This window comes from Microcebus murinus, chromosome 12, assembly GCF_040939455.1.
Source record: "Microcebus murinus isolate Inina chromosome 12, M.murinus_Inina_mat1.0, whole genome shotgun sequence".
NCBI lineage: Eukaryota > Metazoa > Chordata > Mammalia > Primates > Cheirogaleidae > Microcebus > Microcebus murinus.
In genome coordinates this window covers 83,576,410-83,593,158 of record NC_134115.1, presented here as the reverse complement: position 1 = coordinate 83,593,158, position 16,749 = coordinate 83,576,410, and the positions used below count along the sequence as shown (strand labels likewise).

The window sequence follows — 16,749 nt, the reverse complement described above, 5'->3', positions numbered from 1 at the left end:
TATAGGCCCAGGGCGCCTGCAGCTCAGCCCAGCAGAGGGCAGGGGCCGGCGTCAGGTCGAGGGGAGGCAGCCGGAGCTGACACTTCTGAACGCTGACCCTGTTACCTGTGGGTTAGGGGCTCCACAACCATCATCGACTAAGTCACCCCTCACCATAGTCCTATGAGAGAAGAATGACCTTCATTTCAAAGATGAGGAAACCATGGCTCAGAGAGGTGAAATTATTTATTTAACGACATCCAGCAAATTAGTGGCATGAAAGGGAAGGCCCTGTTTTCCATATGTGAGCACCTGGATCACATCTCTAGAAGTCTAAAAATGTTTTTAGCCAGGCACGGTGCCTCACGCCTGTAATCCTAGCACTCTGGGAGGCAGAGGCAGGAGGATGGCTTGAGCTTGGGAGTTCAAGACCAGCCTGAGCAAGCGTGAGACCTGTCTCTACTAAAAATAGAAAAAGTTAGCTGGGCATGGTGGCACGCACCTGTAGTTCCAGCTACTCAGGAGGCTGAGGAAGGAGAATCACTTCAGCCCAGGAGTTTGAGGTTACTGTGAGCTAGGCTGACACCAGTGCACTCAAGCCAGGCAACAGAGTGAGACTCTGTCTAAAAAAAGAAAAAAAATGTTTTTAGAAACATTCACTGTAGAAGAATTCCAACTGACAGCTCTTTCAGGCTGTGGAGCCTTCATAAGCCCTTCCTTCAGGTATCTGTGAAATTCCCACTGTGTGCCGGCAAGTAGTCCTGCCCTCCAAGAGTTCACAGTGTGGGGAGGCACACAATTAACTAATAAGAAGAACAAAGTAGGGCAGGTGCTCAGGTTGAGAAATGTACTAACTTAGCTCTGGCCCTCTGCATACCCAACTCCTAATTCTGTGCACTGAGCAGACATTGCTAATCAATTCCGCAGTCTCCAAAGCCTTCTCAACATGGCATCTCAGGCAGCCCCTATCAATTGATCAGAGCTGGCAGGGGAGATGACCAGTATTGCCAACCCTGCTGCAAATGGACATAGAATAGAAGGCAGAATGAGTGGAGAAAGTTGGCTCCCCACATCCCTCCTTCGTTCTCTTCAACCCCTGAAATTCCACTGGTTCTCCAGATGGAATATCTGCTGTTCGGCATTGCCCTTGATAGGCATTCTCGTGTAACAGCAAAGACCCCCGGAAGTCAGCTCACTTTCACATGGAATCAGGGCCAAGGCAGGGCAGGCTGGTGACAGGCATCTGGCCTCCGAGTCCTTACTCTGCTACCTCCTGGAGGCTCGAGGAGGGGCACTGATGGTACCCCAGGAAAATGGACAGATGGAGGTTCAAACCCCAGAGCTACTGCCTATGAGCTGTGTGACACACAGCAAGTTCTGGACTCCCTGGGCTTCTGCTGTCTCATCTAAAAATCAGGCCAAAGAGACCCACTCCCCAAGATGTACCCAAAGTGGCTAGCATGGTGCTAGTCATATGTGCGCATCCCATAAATGCTGGGTCCCCTCCTTCCCATCCTCTGAACTCCAGGGGCGTCGGTGCACAGGTGACAAGCCCCACTCACATGGGTCACTGGGGGGCCATCACATGCCCTGTCATGGTGAAGCTCACAAGGGATGTGAGCAGGAAGTGGGATAAGACCCGCCCTGCAGCCCCTTTCCTCCAAGGCCAAGGGTCTTGAACACCCAAGGAAGCATCCATTTCCAAGAGTTTCCTGTCTCATTTCTTTCTTTCCTTTCCTTTCTAAGCAAAACTGCCTGGCGGCCAATCCTGCCTCTGTCCCCAAGGCAGTTCCAAAGGGCCCATCTCATCCTGCAGAAGTGATGGCGGTAATTCCATTAATGGGAGGCAAGATGAATGGTACCCTGCGCCCAAAGTGTATGAGGCAAGACGGAGTGGGGGGGGGCCCTGGGGGGGAGGAAAGTGTTGCTGGAATTCACCCTCCTTTGGGGCCTTATTAGGTCTTGAAAGAACCGCCGCACTCGCTAAAACCTGCTTTTGCTAGCAGAAGCCTCATTTTACAAATATACAACAACAAAAAAACCCGTAAATGGGAAGAAAGCCCTGAAGATTACGCTCCCCCGCTGCAGCGAGCGCGAGCCGCCACTCAGAGCCGAAGTCTTTAGCCTCCTCAACTCCCGCTTTAAATAAATGGGCCTAAATGCCAGCTCACCATTTTGTGAATACAGAGCACGGCTGTTTCTCTGCCGTTTAAGGACTGCTTGCCAACGGTGGAATGGGACAGCTTTGGAACCATTTTCTTTTAAAAGGCTTGTCTGTTCCAGATGCCATAAAACCCTATCGCCCTGGCCGTCGGACCCTGGGGGCGTCGGCAGGGCCCCCTCCCCAGTCACAGACACGCGGCCTGATCGCGCCGTCGTTTCTTTGGTCTTCTCCCGCCCTGAGAATCAGCGGCATTTTGAAAGCAATTTCTCTGTGGAATGGTGTCCATGTCCGTGATCATTTAAAGGGGACACCCCCCTCCTTGACCCCAGTTTGCTACAACGCTCTTTAGGCCTTAGTTTGTCCAAACGTAGAATTAGGGTGGAGGCCGAAGCTGGTCTGGAGACACCAGGGTTGATGGCAGAGCAAGTGAGGTGGGGTCAGGCGGCCACCTGGGGCTGTGTGACCTTGGAGAGCCTCAGCTTCCTCATCCCTGACGTGAAGCTCACTCCACCCGCCCCACAACCCTGGAGCAAGGGGTAAATGTGATCCCGGCTCACGTGGAAATGCTCACTCTTCAGGCCAATTTGAGCACCACTATCTCCTCCCTTCTCCACGGAACCCTCCCTAGCACCCAGCACGGCCTGGGCACACAGTAGGTGTTCACCAAGCACCTGCTTCTCTGAGTAGAATCTGTGGCTTTTTTGCTGCCTGGAACAACAGAAGCATCCATTCACACGGGCGCAGAGTGGCTTTGAGAATGTGCTCTGGGGGCCAAAGGCCTTGATTCAAATCCTGGCTCAGCTGCGGTCACACTATGTGCTCCTGAGCAAACGACTCAGCCCCGCTCAGCCTCCCTTTTCTATCTGTAAAATGGAACTAAGAGGACCTGCCCTGGAAGGTCACCAAGAGGAGTCCGTTTGCTAAGGGGTGGCCAGGTCGGCCCCGATGACCAGCAGCTGTTGGAGGGAGCAGTGGTGAGTCTTGGTGGAGTCTGAGGAAAGCTCCACATTCCAGCTGGGAAAACCGACTTCTCAAAGACACCTTGAGGCAAAGCAAAGCCCAGCAAGGCCCTCCTGGGGCCCCTGGGACAGCTGAGACCTTACACAGAAGGCAGGGCGCGAAGTCCTCAGGGACTGCCCTTCAAGGGAAGAAAGAGATGGCGGGAGGCCCAATCCACGTCCAAACTGCCCCACAGAGGAAGCTTCCCAGCTTTCTCTCCCTAGCGCTTCCTGGCCAGGAACCGTGCGCTTGTTTCTTGTTTATGAACCAGAATGCCAGCACCGTGAGAGCAGGGACTTTGCTCCTTTGGCTCATTCTTCCGTCTCAGCACAGCACCTGGCTCTGCTGGGTGAATGAGTGACCAAACAAAGGAGGAAGAGAGAAATTCCTTGGGGGGGCGGCTCTAGGCTGAGTGACCTCCAATGTGACCCGGTGTGGGGAGGTCCTGAGTGTCACAGGCCTGGTCCTCACCCCACACCATGTCATTTTTCACCAAGACAACCACCAACTGCTGGCGGCCTGTTCTGGGCCTGGCGTGGAACTGAGGGCTGTACAGCTTACCCCACCGGGTTGTGAAAACTCGCCCAGGGACAGGAACTGATATTACCCTTCGCTTTACAAATGAGAACACTGAGGCCCACATGGGAGATGACAAGCCCAGGTGGCAGTGTGCAAAAGGTGGGGAGAGGTGTGAATTGCATGCAGGTTTACCCCACCCAGCCGCCTGCCTCTCTAGGCATTAGAATGGCCACAGGGCTGGTCGTGTCTTGCAGGGGAGAAGCTGGAGCTGTGGCCGAGGTCCTGAGATCTGCTCCCTGCCGAGGATGAGGGTGACTGCACAGAGCCAGGAGCCCACGGGCAGCAGCGCTGAGGTCTGGCTCTTGTCCCACCCCCATACACATGCAGCAGACAGTGGGAACAGGGGCCCCAGCCATCCAGTGCGCCTAGGACTGTGCAAAGAGCACTGGCTTTGGAGTCAGCCAGGCCTAGGTCCAAATCTCAACATCTAAACTGTGTGGCTTATGGCTTTCTCAGAGCCTCAGTTATCCTCATCTGGAAAACGGGGTCAGCCCAAAGTTGTCGTGAGGATTATCGAGGCAACACAAATAAAGCACTTGGCCGGGTCTCTGGTGCACGGTAGGTACTGAGCAAGCACTCCTCACCCGAGCCTCACTCTGTTCGTGTCTTACAGAGTAGCCAGACCTCTACTCCCTGTGCCTGCTGGGCCCCCAACTTCAGGGCAGGGAGCAGCGTGGGTGGCTGGTGGAATGTGAGCTCCCTGCTGGCACTGTTCCTGAGCATGCAGGTCAGCAACCTCGTCATTTGATTTCTGATGCCTGTCACTCCTCAAGGACAGGAAATCAGAGAGATGGGTGCGTGAATGCAATAACATCTAGCAACGATGGGAGGGATTAGACAGGGGAGGGCCATGTCCGCAATGTGTCCCTGGCACCAGAGGCCCATGATGAGGAGGGAGACCCACCGGCTGGCCGGCTGACTGTGGGCCTCCTGAGCCGGTGGTCTGCACATGGTGCTCAACAGCAGAACTTTCCCTTCAAGTCAGACCCGGCCTAACCCTGTGTAGGAAACTGACAAAGGGCCCTTGCTCTGTAAGAAATGCGTGTGGGGGTGAGAGGAGGCTGCGGCCCCTCCCATCAGAGCTGGCCTATGTCCAAGTGACCTAGCCCTGCGCGCAGAAGGGAGTCCCAGGCATGGGGTTTCACATACTGGGTTCACTGTCTTGGAATTCTTCATGTTATTTCTGAATCTGTGTTTTTTGAGTAAAGTCTGGTGGAACAATGGAGCACATGCCGGTGGCATGGAGCCTCAGCTCACGAGTGGTCCTGCCTCCCAGGACAGGTACTCAGCTGCCCGCTCCCCAGCCCAGCAACCTCTGCCACTTGCTACCTGTGGCCCGGGCACAGGCATAGGGAGACTCGGGTCAGATGCACCTGCATATGGAGTCACGGGATAGGGCCCCTGGCACCTGTGAGGGTGTCCAAGGGAGCATGACATTCCACAGAAATAGAAAACATCACGACAGATGCAGAGAGAAACTGCAAAGGAAGGAAAAACACTTTCTGTTTTTTTCCTGCTTTTTGAACAAGGAAACCTGCATTTTCATTTTGCATTGGGCCCCACGAATTACGTATCTGGCCCTGCCTTCCATTTCCATGACCCTCTGACACGCCCCCTCCCACTCTGGCGACGTGGGGACACCCCTAGGCCTCTGCAGGACTGGAAGACACCACTGTGTCTGAGATTGTCACTGCCTGAGACGCTTTTCAGGCACTTAGCCTACGCCCTATGGGTCTTGTTCATTGAACTTGTATGGTTGGCCGTTCATTGTTGTCTTGTGTGCCAGGCCTATTCTGGGTGCTGGGCATGTGCCCATCAACCTTTTGGGGCCTCTACCCTGGAGGCAGGCAGGACTGACGGCAGCAGACCTGGGGATGGACTGCTCAGTGGCATGTGCAACAGACGGCAGCAGGGAGGGCGTGGAAGGAACAGCCACTCCGGCTGGCACCCTCAGGGTGGCTCCCAAAGGCAAGGATACTAGTGTTGGCTCTGGGAGACTCCTCTGTACAGCAAGGACACCCGACTTGACTCACTGGGCTGCTGGAGACTGAACGGGCTATTACTTGATATCTTCCAGGGCACTGCAGGGAGAGGGTGAGGCCAACGCAAAGGTTCGGGGGACACAGGGCACCTGTACGGAGGACAGTCTGCAGTGAACTTCCTTAACAACTACAAAACCAATAACGCAAAGAAAGGCAGAGGGGGCAGGAACTGTCATCTCCTGAGCACCCACCATGTGCCAGGGACCAGGCTACGGGGGCCTTCCGCACTGCTCACCACCCTCCCGGGTTAGGTATTCGCTCCTTGTGCCTTCAATCCCCACCTGATGTTTACAGACATCACCTTCCTTTCCTGTGATCTAGAAAGTCCAGTTAGTACCAAGCAAGGGGTCACCCAGGAGGGGGAGGGGAGTTTCTGATAGGACCCATCACCGATAGAGCAGAATAGCACAGAGTCAGGTCAAGCTGGGTTTGACCCTGGGCCACTCACTAGCTGTGGGGTCTGGGGGGATCACTGACTTGCCCTAGGCCTTAGTTTCCCAACTGTAACTTGGGGTTATTAAGAGACCCCTCTTCTCTGGGGCGCTGTGATGATTCACCGAAATGTCAGTGAAGGGTATGGCACACGGCAAGTGCTCGATAAATGTCAGCCACGGTTTTTGTCCTAAAACCCCCAAACGTCAAATCAGAAACCCAGGCATCGCCCGACGCTTCCTGGGATCGTGAGAATCTGCTCCCTCCTTTCTAGCATCTGCCACGACTCTGCTCCGAGACGCCTCTCTCCCCCATTGTCATGTCGCATCAGTCCATAAATATTTAAACAACATGTCATCAGATTATTATAACATATGATCTATAGCACTGATGTGCTGCAGTTCTGTGCATTTGGGCTTCGCTTTCAGAATATCGAGACATAAAATATTTATGTATTTAGCCAACCACGAGATCTCACATTCTGTCTCAAAATGCTGGGTGGTGGCAAGACGCTGAACTGAGACACAACGTGTGAAGGGGATGCCTTGTTCTCACATCGGTTCCTGGGGCATCTGGATTATTTCTGGTTCGTTCTGGGGACGTCATCGTGTGGCCTGTGAACGGTGGCTGACTGGGTTTATCACGGCAAGCAGAGGGCCAGAACCAAGAGATCCCATCAAAGCACTGCAAGAGTTCAAACCACTAGGGCCCGTGTCACTTTCATTTCTGCATCTCCATGAGTCTGCGCACAGTAGGTGTTCAGTAAGTGTCCACTGGGAAATGAATGCACTCACCGGTAGCCTGCAGCTCTGCCCAAGGGGCTGGCACACAGTAGGGACCCAGTAATATTTGTTCTGTTCCATCCTATCTCCAATGCCTAACACCAGGCCAGGGACAGAGTGGGACCCACGAACATTGCTGGATGAATGGCAATTGAAGAAATAAACGTGTGGCCATATAAACCACTTAATTAGCTAATAAATTAATGAGGGATAATGATTCTCTCTCTGCTGGTCCGAATTATACTGTGCAAGACCTTCCTTCTGAGAAATAAAAGCTCTCCAGTAACCTGTACTGGGTAGGAAAGGGGTTTTTTTCTGGGTAATTAAATATCTCAATTGCTAACATTAGCACATCACAGGGACCATATGTCCTGAAATTGTCAAGACTGTGCAGTTTCAAGGATGCCACTCCATAAGCCATTCGAGCATCCAGGGACTTCTCACACACCAAACGGCACCTTCCAAACTGCCTGTCCTGTCCCCAAATGGCACTGGAATATTTGTACAGACCACTGCACTTTGGGGAGTTTGGAAGGCTGGGTCATGACATGCCTCAACTACCCACGATCAAGGTAGGATACAAGAAAAGTACGGGCAGATGAAAGGTGGTAGCTTGGGGTGCCAGTATTTTCTGTGCATGCTTCCCTAGAAAGATGGGGCAGGGATCTCGTCTGATTCCTGTGTATTTCCCTGGGTTCAGCACAGGACTGTGGTGGTAAGCTGCCCTGGGGGAGTGGCACTGTGATACCGGGGCACGAGTCTCATTCATTTTGGTTATTGCAGTGCCCAGCCCTGGGGCAGCATGGCACCCATGGTGCCCCCCACCCCTACAGAAAACCCCAGGGTGTTTCCTGAATGCCATGTTGTCACCACCAGGCTGGCTCCCAGAGCAGACTGCTCCCACACTTGTCCCAGCCTCTGCACAGACAAAAATCCGGTCCTCATTTCCTCTTGGGCTAGCTGAGGAGGCTGGCATTTAAAAAAAAACACAAAAGGCCACCAAAATTCCTGAGGGAGACGAACAAAGGAAACACACACACACTGACTCAGTCAAGCACGCCAAGTCCACACTCGAGGTCCTGGTGTGGCTGAATCCAGCCGGACTCAACTGGACCCGCCAAACCCACGGGTGGGCTCCCTGGCTCTTCTCTTGCCCCCTGTCTGCCATGTGGTGCCCAGTGATCCCACCAAGGCCAACCAGCTAAGGAAGCTTTCTTCTTTCTATGCCAGATTGCTCGCATTCTGGGAAGGGACGGGATCTGGGGCCCTGCTCATCTGCCAAACAGCAATGTCTGTGCTCAGAGGTGGCTCGTTCAGCCCCTTCCCAAAGCAACCACTAAAAGATATGCCCTCTACAGCAAAACAAGTGTGCTTGGCAGAAATGCAGCTTTAAGACTCCACACCCAGCCAGTCCAACCCAACGCCCTCCTACGCAGACATTTGGGAGCCGCTTCTGCAGAGAAGGGGCACGGGAAGGAGACCCCATAACTCTGGTAGGCACAGCCCTTCTGGGCTTAGGTTCCTCCTCGCTGGATGAGCCCTTTCTCTAAGAAACCTCTTCTCCCCACGAAAGGGTCAGTTGGCACAACTCAACCCTTTGCTGCCCACTTGGGGACTGAGAAGGGGCCCTTGCAGAGAGCAATGTTTGAAAACAGATTCATTAACTCCATGTAAACATTTGCCAAGGATCCTGCCATTTGTCCACTTAAAGTTTTCTATGCATTCAGTAACTATTATCTGAGCTCTTACTATGTGCCAGGCACAGTGCTGGGCAGAGAGGATGCAATTGTGGCCACAGACCAAGCCTGACCCTCCTGGAGCTTATGTTCAGTCTTGGAGGCAGATGACAAACATGGGATGATGAGATGAAGTAACACTCTACGGCCCTAGCGCGGAACCTCAGAGCACACTGTTCCTCCCAGCTGCCTGGGAGCCCTTGCCCAGGCCTGGGCCCCGCCGCCAGCTCAAAGCCACATCATGGGCACTTCTGGAGGGCAGCCCTCCATGCTGCGGGCTTCCTACGGCACACGTGCCGATGGGGATCAGGCACTCTGTACCCTGGACTCTCTGGGTCTCTGCCTCCTTACCTATTAAACGGGCATAACAGTGCCCATGGCAGAGTCGCTGGTAGGACGCCGTGAGTACACCCGTGTAAGAAGGGTAGACCAGCATGACACACGCACGTGCCTGGCGCAGACGGTCTACGGAAGGGAGCAAAGGCTGAGAAAGTAGGATCACGTTCCCGGCTTCACACTGCAGCTCAGGACCCCAGCCCCGGCCTCGCCTGCCCCCCGCCCTGGGGTCCCCCTGCCCTTCACCCCCGTCCTCTCAGGCCTCTGGCAAACCTCAGGTCTCTTAATTCCCCAGAGTCAGTCCCGACGGTGCCTTGTGTGCTGCAAGTCACTCACAAGCACCTGTGAGGGCTCCTGACGCAGCCTGTGCCCCAGCCAGGGGTGGGCTGCTGGAGGGTCTCTGTGCCCGCTGCCAGGACTCCGGGATGGATTTCTCGATGACAGAATGGACACGCCACGCCACGCACTGGCCAGCAAGGCACCTCCAGTTCACGGAACGCCGTCCACGCGGCCCGCACGGCAGAGGCCAGCCTGTGCTTTCGCATCAACCTGTCCACCCACAGCCCAGGCCCGGGGGTCACCGCAGAGCCGTGGCTGGAAAGCTGAACGGAGATCCGATTCAGGCCACACAGCAGCTCAGACTGCACTCGAGCCCTCAGGCTGGTCGTGGTCTCTCTCGGGCCTCAGTGTCCCCGTCTGTAAAACGAGAGGCTTTCATGCTTTTCTTTTTTTCAAAACACAGCAGAACCTTTTCTTTTCTGTTTAAAAATGCTTTTTTCACATAACTTAAAATTAACCATTTTAAAGCCAACAGTTCAACGGTATTCACTGCAGTCACCGTGTTGTGCAACCACCACCTCTAGTTCCAAAACGTTTTCATCGCCCAAAAGGAAACGCGTACCCATGAAGCCGTTGCTTCCCATTCTCCCCTCGCCCTGGTAACCACCCATCTGCCTCTGTCTCTGTGGATTCATAGCCGGACGCTTCCTAGAAGAACCTTTTCTTACAGTGGCTCCTATGCAAAACCTCCTTATGTAAAGCTGGCAACAGGAAGGCAGGCTAGGTTTGCCTTCCCCCTCCCTAAATTCACCTTCCTCATCCTCAGTGGCCTTTCAGAGAAGGCTCTGATCCCAGGCCCCTTTCTCTTCAAAATTCTAATCCTAAGGTTGAGTTTCTAAGGCAAATCAGCCTAACTCATGCCTGACAATCAAGGGCCTGGTGGCCGGTGTTGCTGGCCCATTTTCCAGATGGGAAAGTAGAGGCTGGGCCCACATGACACCCTCCTCTCTCAAGGTGACTGTGCTGGGGAGTGGACCCGTCGCGGTGATGCTCTCCCCTAACCACACACACCACAGGGTGTCAGTGTGAAGGGCTGGCAAATTCCCACGGAGGCCGCCAGGGAGGGGGGCCACTTGTGGAGGACAAGGAGCTCTCCTTCCCCTCGGGGGAAGCGGGCGGTCTGAGGGAACCCCAGATGGCTCAGAAGGGTGCACAGTGCGGGGACTCCCTCAGGCCTTGCTGCGTGACCCTCAGTGAGGGGTCCGTGGGGGCAGGGGACCAGCCTATGACGGCCGCTCCTGTCGGCACAGACCTCTGCCAGGCGACGCTGTGTAAATAATTAACAAAACATCTGCCTTGCTTCATAACACACCACGGCTGACACGGCCCTTGGGCCTTCGGAGACTCTCCAGCCCCACACCAAAAACTAACGAGGCCCGCGGCCTCGCTTTGCGGGGGTCGGTGGGGAAGGCAGAGACGGAGTTCCACACGTTTTCCTGAGGCACCTCGGGGCCACCCTGGCACTTACATCCTGCCTCTTTCCGAACGGCCTCTGTCTCCCTCCCCGTGATTTTGGGGGCATGATCATACAAAGGTGCTTGAGTGGCACCTGGAAGGGGTCCCTGCACCCCTTTCAGCCTTGTGCAGGGCCTCGATGCAGGGGGCACTGAAACACTCCGGGCAAAGGGCCAGCCCTCCGCTGTGCGGCCCTGGGCAGGTCTTGGCAACTGAGTACTTTGTTGTCTCTCACGAAGGGTGTCAAGCACATACCTTGTGCTGCCCATGTGCTGAGCACCTTATATGCATTTACGTGCATTACTGCACTTAGTCCCCCCCCCCCCAGGAGATCATAATATTGTCCCTGTTTTCCAGATGAGGAAACGGAGGCTCAGTGGTGATCGGCTTGCTCAGGAGGGGCAGGTCTGGGACTCGAGCCTCGCTCCATTTGGTGCCCAAGCTCAAATTCTGAACATGATTGCAGGGGGGATGCCTTCCCCTCTCTGGGCCTCGGGCTCCGTTCTGCGAAATGGGGTAGATGGTGACAGTCCTTGCAACCCCAAGAGTCCACAACAAATAAACTCAGGGCCCAGTGTGCCCTGCAGTGCCCTCTGGATTGTGACCCACCGAATGGACTCATCAGAGCTGAAGGTCGTCTGTAAAGCAAGCTCATCTCTTTGCAGGTGTCTTTTCCCAACAATCCCAAGTCTCGAAGATTTGAAGAACAAGGAACAGGAGAGGGCAGGCTTTCGAGAAAGGGGCTGTGGACTGAGTCCAACTCTGCCGCTCACCTGCAGTAGAAAGTGTCTGCGGGACTAACCCCTCTAGGCTCGGCCAGAACTCTGGGACTCGGGGAAGTTCTCCTTAAAGGGATCTCTGTACCAACCCCCCCCCCCCCCAGCCTAATTCTGAAATGTGAGGGTTAAACAATTCAGGGAACATGCAGGCGTTGCTGCAGACTCCCAATGGCAACTTCCCTCCCCTCCCCCTGTTGGAATTCCTTCACACTCTATGGAATTCCTACATAAAGCCCCTTTTTTCTTTCCTATGAGGTCACCATCACACAGATGTCTAGGAGAAAGAAAGAACTGCTCCATGAGAATCAAGGCCATTGGAACTGAATGCATTCCAGACCCTGGCCACCCGTCTCTCCATTCCCACCGCTCCTGTCACTGGCCCAGCCATAGATCCCTGCCACAGTGGCAGTGGCCAGTTGGGTTTTGTGGGGTGCTGTGAGCCTGCCCTTGGAGGAAGCCAGGAGGCCTGGCTAGAAGACCCATGCCTTTGCCACCAGACCACCCGAGAAGTGGCCCGTGGAAAAATCCAGATTTGGAGACAACGGTGCAGCCCGTATATGTGGGTGTTTCCACACAAGCAAGTCCCGTTAGAAGGACAGATGTCAAAATGCTAGATCACACTCCAAGTTCAAGTTCCCAAAGTTAACGTCACAGGAAATTACACCACCAACGGACCTGCCCCTAAGTCGGCTCCTCCGTCTGGAAGTTGAGTCTGAGAAGGCCACTGGCTCAGTTCAGGTTTGGCCGAAGAAAGGGACTGTGTATATATGCCCAACTCAGACAGGACGGGGTGAAGTCGCTGGCCTGATTTTTTCTTTTTCAACTAACATTTTCCCCAAAAGCTATCTTGCCATTACCCAAGAGTCAGAAATGAAAAGACAGCCAAATGCCAAAAAGCCACTGAGGCCCTCAACAGTCTGATCTGCGGACAAACCTGGCCATCCACTGTCCACTCATTGCACGGAAGTTTCACAGATACCCTGGGGGTGCCGAGACCGCCCAACCAGACTCCCCTAATTCCAGCAGCACCTTTGCTGCCCAGAGCTCCGTGTTCCTAGGTAATGACCAAGGAAAGTTCCATGGCATGTGCACACCACTTCCTAAGAATGATGTCAGCAAAAAAAAAAAAAAAAAAGAGAGAGAGAGAAAAGAGAAAAATGTGGAAACAAGGACTATTTTTACCTCCCCAAATCACAGGCCAGACGGGAGAGAAATCCATCAATGCCAGAAATGTGGCTGAGCCTTCGCACAAGATCTATTATTTCACACCTTAAATTAATGCATCTCAAAGCAATTTGCAAATGTTCACCAATTTGCAGAACATACATGGAAGGGAGAGAAATACCTTTTTCTTTCAATACCAAAGGACACTCGCAGGGGACACAACATAGCCCAAACCACACAGATCCTCAAACACACATTCCTTTCAAGTACAGTGTAGTAGAAACTGTGATAGAAATGGAAATGAACTGGGAAAAGAGACAGGCATGGGACTTAAATGACAAGTGACAAGAAGCTGATGTAGAAATGATGTTGTCAGATATTCAAAGCTGAGAGTCAGGCCCATGGAGGTGACTTCCCATCGTCAGGGGTCAGAACGCTGGGGTCTGGAGGTGCCAACCTGTATTTAATCCTGGATGGTTCACCAGCGTCCTCCCCTTGCGCCCTCTCCCTCACTTGCTCTAACCCGAGAAGAGGAAAGAAGTGTTGTTCTCCTTTTGACAATTGTTTCGACACTTTCCTTATGAAAAGTATCTGTGGCACTTGGAAAGAAAAAATGAGAATCGCTGCCCTTTTTCTCTGATAGCTCTGGCCCTGGGCATTGCTCATCAGCTCCAGAGGTGCACGCGTGGGCAGGGAAAGCCAGCAGCACCTTCAGGAAGACCTCGCCCGGGTCTGCAGCAACCCAGCCCCCCAGGAACCTGGCCTGCCTTAACCCACTTGGCTTTGCAGCATGAGCGAGGAGACGAGCATGACAAAGGCAGGCACATGCAGTTTAAGGTTAAGAACTTCAACTCTGGAACCAGAGACATGGGTTCGAATCCTGGTTTTGCCATTCTCCAGTTTATGACCCTGCCCAAGCTACTTAACCTCCCTCTCAGTAAAACCAGGATAACAATACTAGACCTTAGCACCAGGTTAGGCACACAGTCCGTAGCAACTGTTACTTTCCAAATTCAATGGGAAGACCATGGGCTCTGCTCAGACAAGCCTAGGTTCAAAGCCAGGCTCTGCTACGTATTACCATCAGATCTTTGGCACATTATTGAATCTGAGTTCCAGTTTCCTCATCTGTAAAATAGTCATGATGACAGCTCCCATCTCATACTGTTAGTGAGTGGACTGAGTGAAATAAGGCCACCAACGCTTTTAGCACTATGCCTGGCACATGGTATATCCTCAATAAACGGTGACCGTTAGTCGTAGTGCCACTTTGACAAAATTATGCAAGTTATTTCATGTCTCTAAGCCTCAGTGTTCTCATCTGTAAAATGGAAATAATAACCCCTATCTCATGGTGAGAATTACATGAGAAGATGTGTGTTAAAGGACCCAGCATCCAGTCTGTGCACCTTAGGAAGTCAAATGTCATGTCCCGGGTGCAATGGAAAGGAGGAATGTGAAGTCAGGCAGGTGACTTTGGATTCTGCCTCCAGCTGTCCAGGACATGAGCTTGACCTCCCTGTTCCTCAGTTTCCTTGTGCATAAAATCAAAGGCATTTTCTGCAGCAGAGGGCCACTGGGAAATGAACAACCTCAGCACAGTTCCCAGGACAGAGTAGGCACTCTGTAAATGTGAGTTTCCTCCCCTTCCCCTCCTCCTTTCTTGCTCAAACCCACCAGCAAACCCACCTGGGAAAGCCAGGCACTCCTGGAAACCTAAACAGCTCTAAGTCCAGACCAACCTGGACCACTGCTTAAGTCTGAGACTTTATTTTGTGGAGCTAGAAACTACTTTTTAGTCATTTCCGAAGCAGACGGGACAGCAGAGGCTGACAAACCACAGGGACCATTTTAAATCCTGGGCCTTTTCTTCTGGGAAGTTAGGCAAGAACCTTCCCAAATGTTTGCCCGTGGGGCGCTCTGCCAGGGAGTGACTCATTCCACGGCTCCCCACAGGCGTATTTTATTTGGGGGTGGGGGATACAGGGAGCGCCTGGCCTTTATGGGGGAAAGGGAGGCAGCATTTCCAGCAAACCCAGAAGGTGTATTTTGTTGTTGTTGTTTTCATTTTTCAGGACAAAAAAAGAAAAAGAATGTGGGTCTTTTTTGTTTCCTTCCAGGTTTTGTTTGCTACAAGAAAATGTCCAAAGTTCACTCGGTGAGCTTGCCATGTCGGGAGCAGGCGCGTCCAGCCGGCTCTGCGTCCTTTTCAATGAAATTCTTCTTCCATTGGCGACACAGTTTTTAAGCGTGCCTCCAGGATTCGCCTGCACATACTGCAAACCAAACTCCTGAGACGACATTTTCCCCTTAGAAAGGCAAGCTGAATTTTGAAAATTCAGAGGCACTAGGGAGCACCAGAGTTTTTAAAAAGTTTGCTATAAAGAAATGACGATGTTTGACTGCAAGACTTTCAATATTTATAAAGCACGCAAGACACACAAACTATTAGTCAAAACTGCAAAGACAGACCTTAGAAGACAGTGTCCCAGGTTAATGATCAATGTTACCGTCTTGGGGGTTCACACTTGGAGCCCAGGCTAGGCACAAATAAGTCAGAAGGATATCCATTTCCTTAGCAGGGCAGGCACATACACTGACACGTCTAGGGTCAGCCCCCCAGGCCTGGGGAAAGGGATAAGATGTGGCCTGGCTGGAGAAATCCAAGAACAAAGCCAGGGAAGCCGGAGGGTACTTAGAAAAACTGAACACTAGTCTTCTGGTGCCAGGTGGAGGGGCCCACCACAGCCCCCACCCAGCCTGTGTGTCCTGGAGGGTCGCGCCAGAGCCCTGACAGGGTCTGGCTGCAAGACCTCCAGCCCTGCCAGGTCCGGCCAGGCTCTGCTCTGCGGGTCCGCCTCCGATCCTCCCATCAGGCCCAGCCGACCCGGGCCCACGCCAGGCTGCTTCTCTCCGCGGGCTCCGGGCTCGGGCCGGGCAGGCACGTCGGGCGCTTAGGCCTGGACAGGAAACCCCCTCGCACACTCCTGCGCACAGATTGCACACTCACAGCCACGTAGGCACACTCTTGCCCTCCCAGGCTCTCTGGAGCGCACACAAGTCGCGCTGGAACACCCGCGCACGTGCGCGCGCGCACTCTCCCAGGGACCCGCACACGCTCCGCCAAGCGCGGGGCACCGTCCCCGGCCCCCGGAGAACACCCCAGAAGCGGCTGAGCGGGAGCCGTGCCCACCTCCCCGCGCTCGCCACGCCACGCCACGCCACCCCACACGCGGCCGCCCCGACGTGCACACGCAACACGCCGGCCAGCACGCGCCCGCCCGCGGACGGACACCGCCGCCACGCCCGCCCGCGGCGGCCCGGACACCCGCGCGCCCTCCCGCGCGCCCAGCCTCCCGCGCTGCCCGGGCGCGCGCCGCGCTCGGCCGGGTGTGGGCGACGGCCCCGCGGCCGGCCCCCGCCCCTCCCCGCCCCGCGCGGGCCCGCCCGCCCCAGGCCACTCACCGGCGCGGCGGGCTCGGCTGCCGGCGGGGGCACCGGCGCGCGGAGCGGCGGGCGCCGGAGCGGCGGGTCCCACACGAGTTGGCGGCGCCGCGGCCGCACGCCCGTCCGCTCGGTTCCGCCGCCGCTGCCGCCTGCGCGGGCCGGCGCGCGCGCTCCCGCCCCTCCCCGCCGCGGGGCCGCGCCGCCCCCTGTGCTCGTGCGCGCCGCCGCCACGCAGGCTCCGGGGGGCGACCCGGCTGCGCCCTCCCCGCACCCGGATGCCTGGACTCCGTCACGCCTGTCCCCTTGGGACAGCGCGGGGACCTCCCTCCCCATTTCAAAGGTGGGGAGACTGAGGCCCAGACCCACACAGCGGGGCAGGGCCAGCACCTCCCCTCTTCATAGGCTCTAGACACTTAGGATGAGGGTGTGCAGTCAGACACCCTACTATGCATCACTGGCTTCCCTGTCACCTGACATTGCTCCGGTCACAGTGCTAGTCATACTGAAATTGGCCCA

At 54.7% G+C, this 16,749-nt stretch overlaps 1 protein-coding gene across 1 annotated transcript in view; it reads right to left on the bottom strand.

Annotated features, from left to right (window-relative positions):
• Nucleotides 1-16,405, bottom strand: part of NEK6 (NIMA related kinase 6) — an 81,584-nt gene extending 65,179 nt beyond the window's left edge. Inside the window, exon 1 of the mRNA XM_076009028.1 lies at nucleotides 16,252-16,405. The gene's annotated coding sequence lies outside the window, so the exon portion shown is untranslated. The remainder of the gene's footprint in view (nucleotides 1-16,251) is intronic.
• Between the last annotated feature and the right edge of the window lie 344 nt (nucleotides 16,406-16,749).